This window comes from Canis lupus, chromosome 1 (genome assembly GCF_048164855.1).
Source record: "Canis lupus baileyi chromosome 1, mCanLup2.hap1, whole genome shotgun sequence".
In the NCBI taxonomy this organism is placed as follows: Eukaryota; Metazoa; Chordata; class Mammalia; order Carnivora; family Canidae; genus Canis; species Canis lupus.
This window is the reverse complement of record NC_132838.1, coordinates 28,207,224-28,222,450: the sequence shown is the minus strand read 5'-3', so window position 1 is coordinate 28,222,450 and position 15,227 is coordinate 28,207,224. Positions and strand designations below refer to the sequence as shown.

General features: G+C 37.0%; 1 long non-coding RNA gene across 6 annotated transcripts in view; it reads left to right on the top strand.

Moving 5' to 3' along the window:
* LOC140632364 (uncharacterized) overlaps window positions 1-15,227 on the top strand; it is a 107,663-nt gene that overhangs the window by 73,223 nt on the left and 19,213 nt on the right. For 3 of the 6 annotated variants that reach the window (XR_012029911.1, XR_012029902.1, XR_012029930.1), the window contains 2 exons: window positions 2,778-2,928; window positions 4,679-4,801. This is a non-coding gene — a long non-coding RNA (uncharacterized lncRNA). Of the gene's footprint in view, window positions 1-2,777; window positions 2,929-3,019; window positions 3,130-4,678; window positions 4,802-7,205; window positions 7,287-12,542; window positions 12,620-15,227 lie in introns of all 6 variants that reach the window. The other 3 variants (XR_012029922.1, XR_012029929.1, XR_012029921.1) reach the window with 3 other exon arrangements.

Here is a 15,227-nt window from a genome sequence, read left to right as displayed (position 1 = left end):
AGTGTGCCCTCAGAGTCCAGTTTAGGAAATCAATACTTCAGATTAGAAGGCTTTGACAGAAGCTGCAGAAAGTACCCTGCCTGCAGAGGCGGTACTCAGGGATGATTTTATTGGAAATACACAAGCTTTTCAAAGCCTTCTGAGCTGGCCTAGTGAAAGGTCACCAGATAGAAAGGCATTCCTTGAAAGAGGATCCTTTATTTTGGGAAAGTGAAATTTTGCATGTTGATTTCCACTTTCTAAGAAGTGGATATGTATACCTTTCTCCATTAAAAAAATGTCAAGAACTCTTTTATTTGCCAATCTCCATGAAATCACTACTTATTATTTATATAAAATATTGTTTTATTATTTATATTATTAGATTATTTATTTTATAATTATTTTTTAATTTTACATAAGATTCTGGCCAACATTTGTCCTACTCTGAAATCTAGAGCAGGAGTCAGCAAACTATACCAACTGTGAGTCAAATTTAGCTCACTGTCTGTTCTTGTACAAGTATGAGAGAAGAATGTCTTAAATATTTTCAAAGGGTTGTTTAAAAAAAGAAAGGAAAGAAAGAAAGAAAGAAGAAAGAAAGAAAGAAAGAAAGAAAGAAAGAAAGAAAGAAAGAAAGAAAGAAAGAAAGAAACCACAATATGAAACAGAAGGTTATATGGTCTGCAAAATACAAAACAGTTACTATCTGGCCCTTTATAGGAAAAGTTTGCCAACCCTTGCTCCAAAGCATTGCTTATTTTTAAAAAACAGTATTTGTCACATCTTGAGGAACTGTGGATCACATTCCTAGTCTGTCCTCTTTCCCCTTGATCCTCTTTTGTTCTTTGTTTACCTGCTCCTCACTACCATCTTGAAGGCTTTAATGTGTTGCTATGTTTGTTAAATGGGTTCTACCATTCAGTCTTTTTTTTTAAAAACTGATGAGAAGGTGGGGGTGCCTGGGTGGCTCAGTCTGTTAAGTGCTCAACTCTTGGTTTTGGCTCAGGTGGTGACCTCAGGGTCCGGGGAGGGACCCCTGTCATTGTCGGGCTCCCGGGTCCTCCAGGAGTCTGCTGGTCTCCCACTCTCTGCCCCGCCCCTGCTCACGAGCACACATACACACACTCTCGCTCTCTCTAAAATAAATAAATAAATAAACCTTTAAAAGAAACAGGTGAGAAGGTGCTTTATTTTAATCCTCTTCCTTTTTAAAAACAAAACACCACTAAAATGAAATAGGTTTTTTTTCATTCTTAACCATCATTGTCTCCTGTTTCTTTCTTTTTTTTTTTTAATTTTTTTTTTATTGGAGTTCAATTTGCCAACATATAGCATATCACCCAGTGCTCATCCCACCAAGTGCCCCCCTCATTGCCCATCACCCAGTCTCCCCAACCCCCCGCCCGTTTCTCCTTCCACTACCCCTTGTTCATTTCCCAGAGTTAGGTGTCTCTCATGTTTTGTCACCCTCACTGATATTTTCAGTCATTCTCTCTCCCTTCCCTTTATTCCCTTTCACTAATTTTTATATTCCCCAAATGAATGAGACCATATAATGTTTGTCCTTTTCCGATTGACTTATTTCACTCAGCATAATACCCTCCAGGTCCCTCCACATCGAAGCAAAGTGGGTATTTGTCGTTTCTAATGGCTGAGGAATATTCCATTGTATACATAGACCACATCTTCTTTATCCATTCATCTCTCAATGGACACTGAGGCTCCTTCCACAGTTTGGCTATTGTGGACATTGCTGCTAGAAACATTGGGGTGAGGTGTCCTGGCGTTTCACTGCATCTGTATCTTTGGGGTAAATCCCCAGCAGGGCAATTGCTGGGTCATAGGGCAGCTCTATTTTTAACCCTTTGAGGAGCCTCCACACAGTTTTCCAGAGTGGCTGCACCAGTTCACATTCCCACCAACAGTGCAGGAGGGTTCCCCTTTCTCCACATCCCCTCCAACATTTGTTGTTTCCTGTCTTGTTAATTTTTGCTATTTTCACTGGCATGATGTGGTATCTCATTGTGGTTTTGATTTGTATTTCCCTGATGGCAAGTGATGAGGAGCATTTTCTCATGTGCTTGTTGGCCATGTCTATGTCTTCCTCTGTGAGATTTCTGTTCATGTCTTTTGCCCATTTCATGATTGGATTGTTTGTTTCTTTGCTGTTGAGTTTAATAAGTTCTTTATAGATCTTGGATAGGTTGTCTTTTGATTCATTTTCCTATGTATCAGTAATTCTTGAGAAAAAAGAAAAAACCTATTTGCCTAAAATGCCAGCATTCTAGCAAAGCTATTCTTTAATGTCTTTGATTTGCATTCTCATTTTCTTTAATAATCATTAAAAACTGGTCACTAATGGTTACGAAGTTTGGGAATGACTTCAGGAACATTTAACCTAAGCTCAGGGCTTCCCAGATGGAGTAAGTATTTGCGAAACTTAGCAAAAGACAACTGAGTATTAACCTGATTTTCTGAATCTCTTTTCTCAGGAATTAAAGCATGAATAATATTTGTGTGGTAAAATCTAAATGGCTTAATACTCTCTAAGCCTACAGAGAAATTCACTTTCAGAGTTGCAAATGGTTTATAAGCTTCATTAATAGTCACTTTTAAGTATGATTAAGTGCTTAGGATATTGTTAAGTACCCAAGAATGACTTGTTGGTTAACTATGACGATCTCCTTTACCTGACTCAGAGAACATATTTAAATAGCTCAAGAAATGTCATAATTGCTCACTAAAGAAATAAAATGTGGTCAGTAAGTATCTGGATTCTTTGTCATCTTCAACAGATTCTGTAGGAAAGAACTTCTGAAACTGGGTCCACAGGAAAATGCTGTTGCTGAAGAACGCATTGGGACACAGATTGTTGGTGGCAGGATTTGGTCATGAGCACTGCATTTGAAAGACTAAAGTGAATTATGTTTTGTTCCCTGAAGGCAGGTGGGTACTCATTAAGAGCTTCCTTAAGCAAAAAGTTAGGATCCCTGCCACATTCTCCACCCCCTCAGTGTCTCTATTTCTTCCATTCCAGAGTTCCCCACAGGCAGCAGGGGAGGGTCACCAGGAGAGGGAGACTACGGGGCACCCTTGGTGGTCATTGATTCACATTAGTGTGCGTGTGCCCACCGGCTAGCTGAGGAGGTGAGCCCATCATCACCAGAGACGCCCTGCCCCTGGAAGGAATGCTTAGCCAGAACTTAGCTGAAGATGCCCTGGCAGTTGTTGGGACTGTACCTCACACACCCTTGGCACATCCCTGTCGCCAGATAACAGCTCTGTAAAGGAATTTGGGGGACGGTTGTGCCTTCCTGGCCTCTGGTAAATGTAGTAAAGCTCTCTAAGGATATAAAGGGCCTTGCCTTCTCCAGCATTAGCAGAATCTTGCTGCTTACCTGCTAATCATTATCTGTAAACTCAAGTCATGATGCAAGCTCGGGCCTCTGTGGCTGTGGCCGGTGGCCCTCACTGGTGTCAAGGCAGGGCCTGCTTGGGCTGGCTCTGAACTCCATTCTTGCCCTGACTCCTTAGGCCAGCTTGGGCTTGAGTCCTGCATGCCCAGGCCCTCAGACTTTATTCTTCCGAGAGTATGCATGAGTCAGGGCAGCTGGGATCTCTGGGTCTTAAGAAGCAGCCTCAACTGTATCACCTACACCCCCACCCTATAACCACACCCCCACCTTAGCCTCTGATGGATCTTGACCTCTGGCACTCTCCAAGCAGCCAGGCAGCTTAAAGTCTGAACTTTGGCTTGTACCAAAGTTCAGAAGAGCTTGCACCAAAGAATTCAATCTTGTCTCTCTCCCTCGAGCTTAAAGTCCCTATATCTGTTTTATAAACTTCACCTCCAACTCTGATCTCTGACTCGGTCCCAGAGTGCCTGTTACCTTGGCCACACAGCCAGACTGTCAGAGTCCCTGAGGTCAGTGTCTTCATACCTATTCCCTAAATTTGTTCCAGCTATTTGAATGCTCCCATGTGAGTAAGGTGAGTCAGCTGAGTAAGACAAGGCTTGGCGATAGAGTTATGCAGATAGTCACTAGAAGTGAGACGGGCCTGAATAAAGATTAGCTCTTACACCTGGCTCCTCTCAGGGATGAAAAAAAGGAGAACCAAAAATAGTAACTGACTTGGCCAACATCATTATGATTAAAATAGAGCAAAGTTGAAGCCAGAATCCTTCTTGCTAGTTGGGTACAGTATCTTCACCTTCATTCATTCAAAGTGCATTCACTGAGTGTCTACTTAGGCCACATTATTACAATTTAACAACTCTTGGGAAATAATAGCTGTTAGAAAGATACAATATAAATGTAATAAAAAAGCAGATGTTTTAAGGAACATTGATCTGGTAAAAAAAGTAATAAGAAAACACATACTAATTTTTTAAAAATAATCCAAGGCTATTTATGCTTATATGGTGATAAAAGTGTACACATTTTCATGAAATTCAGAAATAAGAACTATCAATTTGGGTTGTGATTCTCTGGTAAGACTCATGTTGGATGGTCCAGAAATTAAAGTGGAAGACAGGGTAGTTTTTAAGGAAGCAGGAAGTTGTGGGAAGATTTTCAAGTAGGAGAAATTGAAGTTTTTTGTTGGAAATCTAGAAGAGAAGGTTGTATAGTTTTTGCAGGAACAAATTATAGAAAGCTTTTGGGGGAAAAAACCAATTATCAAAAGTGTTCTACAGGCACTGGGAAGTCACCCAAGTGTTTAGCAGGAGAGCATTCATGAGGAAAGAGGACTCGAGAAGATGTATCCTGTATTGCTACATCGGGAGGCAAGAGGAATGGAGAGTGAGAGCCCAGAATTGGTAAGGCAAGTTATCGAGCTATTAAAATAACCCTCAATTATAGGAGATTCTTAAAGAAAATCAAATATATCGTTTTCAAGTTCTTAGAATAATGTGATCTCATGATTAAAACATAACTGTCTCCTTCCATCCTGACAAATCTGCTGAAGCAAAGAATTTAGATTGTGTGTTCCTACCATGAGGCTTTTATAGAAATGGATGAAGGTAATGCTCAAAAATAAATTGTTCTCAGATTAAGCTAACCACCTACTCCCCAAACACAACTTTTTTTATGTATCATTTGTGTTAACATTTCTTTCACAGCTGGTACAAAATTAAACAAGACGAGTTTATGCTTCCATAACTAAAAATTCTCTGTGTATATATCCTAGGTTGAAAGGCACTTTCTACTTACTCTATTAGGGGTTTAAAGATACAAAAAACATTAAAAACAACAACAAAATGTACAAAAATGAAATTCACTCCCAGCCGCATTACTGCAGCACCAACTGTTTTTCCTTTTCCTGTGTTCTTTTGTCCAGGCTTTGTTCATGTGCTGCTGTGTCTCTTTTCACGATGGTTAAATTAAGTTTTCCCATAACAATAGATGTAATAAAACTATCTTGCCCCTAACATGGTCATAATTCTCTTATTATTATTAAATGTGCAATGCTGATCAGAAGATGGCAATATGAAGTAGACAAAACAACTAATTTCCCTGCTTTTGAGCTCTTCATTGTAAAGATCATAACTGTGGTATTTCCTACAGAAAGCCAGATTCAGTTCAGCAGAGTGGTGTGGAGTTAACTGTCCTCTGCTCTAACTAGCTAAGTGACAAAGGGCAGCAGCTGCAGTACACTCTTTGTGTGCGTGCCTGTGTGTCTGCATTTTAATTGTCAAGTTAGACACTAATCTCTCTAGCGAGTTTAACATTAAGTAGGTTGCTATGTCTTATGGAAAATATAACCTACATCTCTGCATATGAATTTTAAAGAAACTAAACCCTAGCTATCTATTTCTGTTTCTGAGATCTAGTCATCATTATTAGAAAGGAATGTTTTAATATTTATTCCATTAAATATTTGAATATGACTATGTTCAGGGTCTAGTTATATGGACTGTAATTGTTCACTTATCATTGATCAAATCATCATCCCCAGTGAACCAGATTTGCCTGCCTGGAGGCCATGTTCTAGGATGTACTGAATTTACTCAGAGGTTTTGGGTTTATTTTAGTAGCCTTTATTAGCAAAAACTGAAACTTGAGAGTTGTCCAAATTCATTACCAGAATTGGAGCTACAGCTCCAATTTGGTGATGAAAGCATAAATAGGTCTTGATTCCCAATGACCTTCTGTATCTTATTTACGTAAATTTACATAAGTATCGTGATTTTTGCTTAGGAGTTACAGAAGCTGAAATGAAATTAGGTAATATTGTTTTCAGCAATTAAATACATGCTGAAAAAAACAAAAATGAATTCCCCTCCAAAGCTAAAATTTTTAAATGCTTCTTATAATTCAATTACAGCAAAGGGCTATTACTATCATATCTGCCAAGAAGTTCATTCCACTGCCAAAATGACTTTTGCAATATTTTTTTTAAAAAAAACTAAAATCTATTTTCATAGTTCCAGCTTTTATTCCATTAACTGATACTCCATGTGATGGTTATTCCACAAAAACCAAACCAAAAATTAGCTGTGCAGGAAGATTTTATTGTAGTAATGGTCTCCACTGAGTATTAAAATGCTCACTATCTTATGTCAGATTTTAGGAGGAGGTCAGCATTTTATACAGAAGAATTTTTTTTGCCACAAATTATTTTTTTTGTGCCTTGCTTTTCTAAAATTAAATACTCTCTGTCTGAACATTGTTTCTCAATAATAATGGTAATAGAAATAATTTATACTGGGGAATTTTTCACAAGATAGATCTCAGTATATTCTCATAAAATCTTGTGAGGTAGCAAGTATTGTTTTATTTTTTGATGGCTCAGGACATTGAAGGTCGGGCGAATTAAAAAGTCTTTTTAATTCTCATAGCAAGTCAATGGAAAACCCATAATTTGAGTTCATGGCCGGCTTCCCAGCACATTGCTCTTTTCATCAGCCTTGTATATCATGTGTTGATTGCAATGGAGCAATGATTGAAAGTCCCCACAAAGGTTACCTTAAAATTGTTTTATTGCTTCAGCCAAACTGTTTTGTCAAAGTCCAATGCAGTGGTGTGTGCTCATGTGCTTGCTCTACGTTGATCCACCAGCAGCTTTGTTTGGCACAGTGTTAAAGCCCTTGCTTGTAAGTGGAAACATGTGCCCTTTCTCATCTCCTGAATCCACTCTCCCCTCATCCATTCAGCTCCCTCTCCTCTGGATCCTGCCATGTCTAATGAGCTTACAATTATTTTTAAACTTCTTTCCATGAGGTTGTATCTGCATATCACCTGGGGGAGACAATGTAATCTCTGCAGAAGTTAAACTGTGGGTCATGTGAAGAGCAGGAGCTGGTAAGAAGGAGATATTTGATGGAACTCCCCATGGAAATGTCAAGCTCAGTATCACATGTCTACCTGACTCCAGATTTTAGAGCTCATGTTTGTGCTAAAACCAATCAATGATAAGAGTTCCAGTTTGGAGAAATTTTTCTCTCAGATTAACAAAGAAAGAGAGGGAATTGGGAGGAGAAATTGAGGGATAGTGGGAGGAAAGAGAAGAAAAGAGATGAAGATCAAAAAGAAGAAAGAAAAAGAATGGAAAGAAAAGAAGAGGGGTGCCTGGCTGGCTCAGTTGGCCAAGCATCTGCTTTCAGCTCACATCATGGTCTTCAGGTCCTGAGATTGAGACCCATGTTGGGCTCCATGCTCAGCTGGGGGTCTGCTTCTCCCTCTGCCCCTTCCCACTGCTCCTGCTCTCTATCTCTTTCTCTCTTGCTCAAGTAAATACATAAAATCTTTTTTAAAAAAAATAGAAAAGAAAAAGAAAGGAAAAAAAAGAAAAAGGGACAGGGCTTTTTGTGCATGCATATTTTCTTGCTCTTAAAAATACATAGCTCAACTAACAGAATTCATTTGGCCAGGGAAGATGCTTTTGGTTAAAGAATCAGTCAATTTCATCTGTCCATCGAACTTAATTTGCAAATTCATATCAGAATTATTCCTGGGTGGATAATTGTCTGACCAAAGAAGTAGACAAGAGTATGGTATATTCCTGTTGAAGCACGACAGAATTACATGTGAAATAACGATGTGGATACCCACTGAGCATCACATCCTTGTTAGGAGCAGATGAAGTGCACACGCTTGAGGTTCTATCCAAGGGAAGGAAGGAGCATCACATAGCCCTGCTCCTCTGGTCTCTCCTCTCAGGAAGCACCATCAGCTATGTCAGTCCAAGCCTGCGACTCACTGATGCCCCTTACACCCTCTTCTGCACCAGCAGAGGAAAGTAAGAAACTACTTGGGAGGTAGATGGGGAGGCCAACTTGGTTCTCTTCACCTTTCTCCTCTTTCTCTGCTGCGGCATCTTGCTTCAGGCACCCATTCTGTTTTGCCAGCATAACTGCAATAGAAGCTTGACTCTCCCTTTCTCCCTAATCCTGCTGCCTAGATCTTTCCAAAACACATATATGTTAAGGTCCCAGGATAAAATTCAGAGACCTGAACGCAGCTTGCAGGACCAAGCGTGTGAGTCAACCTCCACGGAACTCTCCAGTCCGACTTTTCATTCCTTTGCATTCCACCTTCCTGTCAAAATTACATGCCATTCCAGACAGGGCCACATTTTCGTCTGTGCACGAGCTGCTCCTTCTGCAGGATAGTCTCCACTACTGTTTCACCTGGCTAGCTTTTATCTAAGATGTTAAATATATTGACATAAAATTATTTATGGTATTCTCTTAGGATCCTTGTAATGGCTGATGGATCTCAGGAATATTCTCTCTTTCAGTCATAGCTTTGGTTCATTGTATTTTTCTTTTTCCGTCTTGCTTGGACTTCATCAATTTTTAAGAATCTTTTCAGAGAATCGAATTTGAGCTTGTAAAGTTTTCTGTATTGTTTTCTACTTTATATATTTATGCTCTTTAGTATTTCCTTTCCTCTTGAGGCTTAATTTGCTCTTTTTCTAAGACAAAAATTTGGATTATTGACTTAAAACCTTTTTTTTATGTAAGTCTTTAAAGCTTTAAATTTCCCTCAAGAACTTATTTAGTTTAAACCCACAAATTTTGATGATATACTTTTAATATAATTCAGTTTGAAGTTCCTCCACCCCATCCTTGCTTTATGGACATGTAATTTACATAAAATAAATGCACCCCTTTTAATTGCACAGTTTGATAAGTTTGGCAATTCTATATAATCATATAATCATCATCCAAATAAAAATATACACTGTTTATCCCCCTCAAAGAGTCCCTCTTGCTTCTTTGAAGTTCATGTCTTCCTTCAATTCTTGGTTTCAGAAATTACTGTTCTTTCTGACACTAGAATTTTATTTTTTCTAGAATTTTATATAAAAGAATCATACTATATATAGCATTTTGGTGTGACTTATTTCCCTTAACATGATGTTTTCAGGCTCATTCAGGCTATGTATATTGATACTGTGTTCCATGATAGTGCTGAGTATTTCATAATGTGGACTCATCAATTGGAATTCAGTTGTTTCAACTTCTGTGAATAATGCTGCTCTAATATTCATATAAGGGTCTCTATGTGGACATATCTTTAATTTATCACTTCAATATCCATGAATGGGATTGTTGAATCAGATGATAAATTTATGTGTAAACTTCAAGAATGCTACCATACTGTTTTCCAAACATACTGTAATGGTTTGTAGGTCCAGTAAAACTGCATGAGAGTCCAATGGTTCCACATTTCCTCACCAGCACTTGCTATTGCCAGTCTTTTAATTTTAGCTATCCTAAAGGGTATGTGGTAGGATACCACTGTGGTTTTAATTCGCATTCCCCTGATGATTAAAGATGTTGAGTACATTTTCTTATGCTTACTTGTCATCTGTGTCTCTGCTTATGTGAAGAATTTCTTCAGGGACACCTGGGTGGCTCAGTCAGTTGGGTGTCTGCCTTCAGCTCAGGTCATGATCCCAGGGTCCTAGGATGGAGCCCTACGTTGGGCTACCTGCTCAGTGGGAAGCCTGCTTCTCCCTCTCCGTCCACTTGTGCTCTCTCACTGTCTGTTGAAAACAAAACAAAATAGAATAAAACAAACAAACAAAAAGAATTTGTTCAAATCAATCTTTTGCCAAATTTTTCATTGGGATCACTTACTATTGGATCACAAGAATTCTCCATAGATTCTGGGCACAAGCCCTTTGATAGACATATGCTTGGCAAATATTTTCTCTCAATCTGCAGCTTGCCTTTTAATTTCTCTCATTGTGTCTTTCTAAGGGTATTCAGTTTTAATTTTGTTAGGATCCATTTATCAGTGCTGCCTTTTATAATTGGGACTTTCTGTGACTTATTTAAAAAATCTTTTAAAAAATCTTTGATTAGCTCAGTATCACAAATATTTTTCTTCTATGTGTTTATGAGTCTTATTGCTTTTATATTAAGATCTATGATCTATTTTTTAAAAAGATATATTTATTTATTCATGAGAGACACAGACTGAGAGAGAGGCAGAGACATAGGCAGAGGGAGAAGCAGGCTCCCTGCGGGAAGCCCAATGCGGGACTCGATCCCCGATCCCGGAATCACGATCTGAGCCCAAGGCAGGTGCCCAACCGCTGAGCCACCCAGGTATCCCTGTTATCTATTTTTTAAAAAGATTTTATTTATTTATTCACGAGAGACACAGATAAAGAGGCAGAGACACAGGCAGAAGGAGAAGCAGGCCCCACGCAGGGAGCCCAATGTGGTACTCGGTTCCAGGATCCCGGGATCATGCCCTGAGCCAAAGGCAGACACTCAACCCCTGAGCCACCCAGGCATCCCGATGTATGATCTATTTTGAGTTCATTTTTGCTTATAATTTGAGGCAAATGTCAAAGTTAATTTTTAAAAAGCCTATAGAGATATACAATTGTTTCAGCATATTTTGTGTAGGAGACTATCCTTCCCATATTGAATTACCTTGGCACTTTTATTGAAATTGTGGGTGTGGCTCTATTTCTTGATTCTATTCCATTGATGTAATTGTTTATTTTTAAACCATTTCCATACTGTCTCAAATACTATAGCTTTACAGTAAAACTTGAAATTGGATAGTGTAAGGCCTCCAACTTAGCTCTTCATTTTCAAAACTATTATTGTTCTTCTATACCTTTGCTTCTCCTTGTAAATTGTAGAAGCAGATTTTTAAGTTCTTCAAACAAGCCTATTGGGACCTTGATGTGTATTGTCTAGAATGTATAATCAATTTAGGGAGAATTGCCATCTTAGTGATCTTAAATCTCCTAATCCATGAATATGTATATCTCTCCTTTTATTTAGATCTGCTTTTATTTCTCATAGCAAGGTGGTGTAGTTTTTAGTGTAGAGATCTTACGCATCTTTTAGTAAATTTATCCCAAACTATTCTTATGCAAATCTTAAATTAAATAGTTTTAAAAATTCAATTGTTCATTGTTAGTATGTAGAAACACAATAGAGTTGGTTTATTGAACTTGTATCATGCAATTTTATCAGATTCATTTACTAGTTCCAGAAACTTTTCGTAGATTCTTCAAAATTTTCTATATACACATCATTTTATATATAAAGAGAACGTTGCTTCTCCTTTTCCAATCTGTATGCTTTTTTTTATTAGTTTTTCTTGCTTATTACCTTGGTGAAGACTCAAGTGAAATGATGAATAGACACAGTGAAAGTAGTCAGACATCCTTATCTTCTTTTTATCTTAAGAGAAACCATTCTGTTTTCATACTGAATATGATGTGATCTGTAAGTATGCATAGATATTAAATCAAGTTTAGGAAAACAGTATTTTTCATAATTGGTACTGAAATTTCATGAAGTGCTTTTTCTGCATCAATTGAAATAATTGGATTTTTTGTCTTTACACTGTTAGTGGTGAAATATATTAATTTATTTTCAAAAGTTCAACCTCATTTGGTCATAAAGTATGATCCTTTTTACATATTTCTGGATTTAATTTGGCAAAATTGTGTTAAAGAATTTAGCATTTCTGTTCACATGGCATATCAAAGTGATGTCTTTTAGTGTCAGTATAATGCTAACCTTGTTGACTATTGAGCGTTTTCCTCTGTTTTCTAAAAGAATTTGTTTAAGATAGTCTTATTTCTTCCTTAAACATTTAATAAGAATGACTAGTGAAGACCTCTGGTCTAAAGTTTTCTTTGTGCAAAAGTTCTTAATTTTGAATTTAGTTTCCGTAGCTAATACAGAGATATTTAAATTCTCAATTTCTTTTTTGGATCAGGTGTGGTAATTTGTGTTTCTTAAGAATTTTTTTAAGATTTATTCATTTGAGAGAGAGAGAGAGAGAGAGCACATTTGCACCAGCAAGGGGAAGGGCAAAAGGAGAAGGAGAGAATCTCAAACAGACTCCTCAGTGAGCATGGAGCCCAATACAGGGCTTGATCCTAGGACGCTGAGATCATGACCTGAGCTGAGACCAAGAATCAGATACTTAACTGCCTGAGCCACCCACACGCCTCTCTTAGGAACATTTTTTATTTCATTTAGATTGTCATAGTTATTGGCAAAAGCTGTGCATAACACTGTCTTATGATCTTTTAAAGTATGACTATTTTTATTCATTTATTTATTTCAGATATTTTCCAGTTTTACTAAGATATAACTGACATATAACATTGTATTAGTTCAAGATGTACAAAATAATGATTTGATGTAAGTATATATTGCAAAATAATTACCACAAGTTCAGTTAACATCCATTACCTCATAAAGTTATAGTTTGTATGTGTTTGTGTGTGATTAAAACTTTTAATATCTACACATCTAGCATCTTTGAAATATACAGTAGAACATGGTTAACTGTAGTAACCTTGCTGTACATTGTATCTCCAGAACCTTTTCATCTTATAATTGGAAGTTTGGGGCAGCCCGGGTGGCTCAGCGGTTTAGCGCCGCTGTCGGCCCAGGGTGCCATCCTGGAGACCCAGGTCGAGTCCCACGTCGGGCTCCCTGCATGGAGCCTGCTTCTCCCTCTGCCTGTGTCTCTGCCTCTCTCTCTCTGTCTCTCTCTGTCTCTCAGTCTCTCTCTCTCTCTCTGTCAGTCTCTCATGAATAAATAAAATCTTTTTTAAAAAAGTAATTGGAAGTTTGTAACTTTTGATTGCCTTCCCACATTACTCCCATCCCACCCCACCTCCCACCTCTGGCAACCACCAATTTGTTTTGTTTCTATAAATTTGGATTTTTTAGATTCCACATATAAGTGAGGTCATACAGTATTTGTTTTTCTCTGTCTGACTTATTTCACTTAGTATGATACCTTCAAGATACATCCCATGTTATCATCACAAATAGCAGGATTTCCTTCTTTTTGTCACTAAATAATATTCCATTGTGTATATATATACATATATATATTTATACACACTATATACACACTATATTTCCTTTGTCCATTCATCCATAAGTGGGTACTTAGGTTTTTTCCATGTCTTGGCTATTGTAAAAAAAATGCCACAATAAACAGGGAGGTAAGATAGCTTTTTAAGATAGTTGTTTTATTTCTTTTGGATAGTTGTTTTATTTCTATACCCAGAAGGGGATTATTGGGTCATCTGGTAGCTCTATTTTTAATTTTTTTAGGAACTTCCCAATTGTTTTCCATAGTGGTCACACTAATTTACATTCCTACCAATAGAACACAAGAGTTTTCTTTTCTCCATATCCTCACCAACACTTGTCATCTCTTATCTACTTTGATGGTAGCCATTCTAACATGTGAAGTGATATCTCATTGTAGTCTTGTTTTGCATTTTTAATAATTGTAGAATATAAAATCATGCCCCGTGGTTATGATATTGGCAATTTGTATCTCGTATACAATTTTATATTTTTTATAAGTTGTAGTTATACACATTGTTTCATATATTTATAAATTGTATTAATTTTTATAAATTATATTAATCTTTTCAAAGAGACACTTTTTTCTTCTGTTTAATTTATATTTGATTGATTTTTTGCTTTTATCTTTATGATTTCCTTTCTTCTGCTTATTTGCTTCTTTCCCTAATTTCATAAGATTGGAATGCAGATCTTTGATTTTTAGGTCTTGTCTTTTCTAAAAAAGTATTAAAAGTGATAAATTTCCCTCTAAGCACTGCTTTAGCTATCAACCACAAATTTTGATGTATTACATTTCCATTATCATTTAGTTCCAAATATTTTCTAACTTCCGTGTGATTATTTTCTTTAATTAATGTCTTATTAAAATGTTTAATTTCCTAATATTTGGAGTTTTTCTAGATACCTTATGGCTATTGGTTTCTAACTTAATTCTGTCATATTTGGTATGATTTCATCATTTTGAAAATCTGAATAGAACTTGTTTGTGGCTGGATATATTCTCCACCTTGACAAATGTACTATGCCATATTACATTTGAAAGGATTCTTCTCATATATTCTTTAAAATATCTGCTGTAGGGATCTATAAATGTCAATTAGGTCAAGGTGTTGATAGTTTTATAAAAATCTTCTGTATGTTTCTGACTTTATATTGTCTAGGTTTTGAAAAAAATTTTCAAGAGGAGTATTAAAATCTCCAACGATGACTGGGGAATTATAATTTTTGTCTACAGTATTTGCAAATTTTGATATCAGGCACATAAACATTTATTACTCTTACATGTTTCTGATGAATTGGCTGATTTATTATTATGTAATGTCCTTCTTATCTCTGGTGACATTCTTTAAGTCTTTTTTTTATTTTTTAAAGATTTTATTTATTTATTAATGAGAGACACACAGAGAGAGAGAGAGGCAGAGACACAGGCAGAGGGAGAAGCATGCTCCATGCTGGGAGCCCGATGTGGGACTCGATCCCGGGTCTCCAGGATCACACCCTGGGCCGAAGGCAGGCGCTAAACCACTGAGCCACCCCGGCTGCCCTCTTTAAGTCTTTTTAAAATCTTATTTTAATTTTGGATGCGTTCCTTCTATTCCATTATTTGCAAGATTTTGATAAAGGTTGTCATTAATTTTTTTAGATATTTGGTAGAATCCACCAATGAAACCACGTGGTCTTGGGTTTTTCTGTGCTGGCAGATTTTTAATTCCTAATTCAACTTCCATTCTTGTTATTCATCTAAGACTTCCTACTTCCTGGATCCAAGATTCATGATTCAATCTTAGTAACTTGTAAATTTTTAAGAATTATCTGGGTTTTTTTTTTTCTAAGAATCTTACTGTTAGTATATATTTATTTATAGTAACCTGTTATCACTCTGTATTTCTACGGTTATCTGCTGTATTGTTTTCTCTTC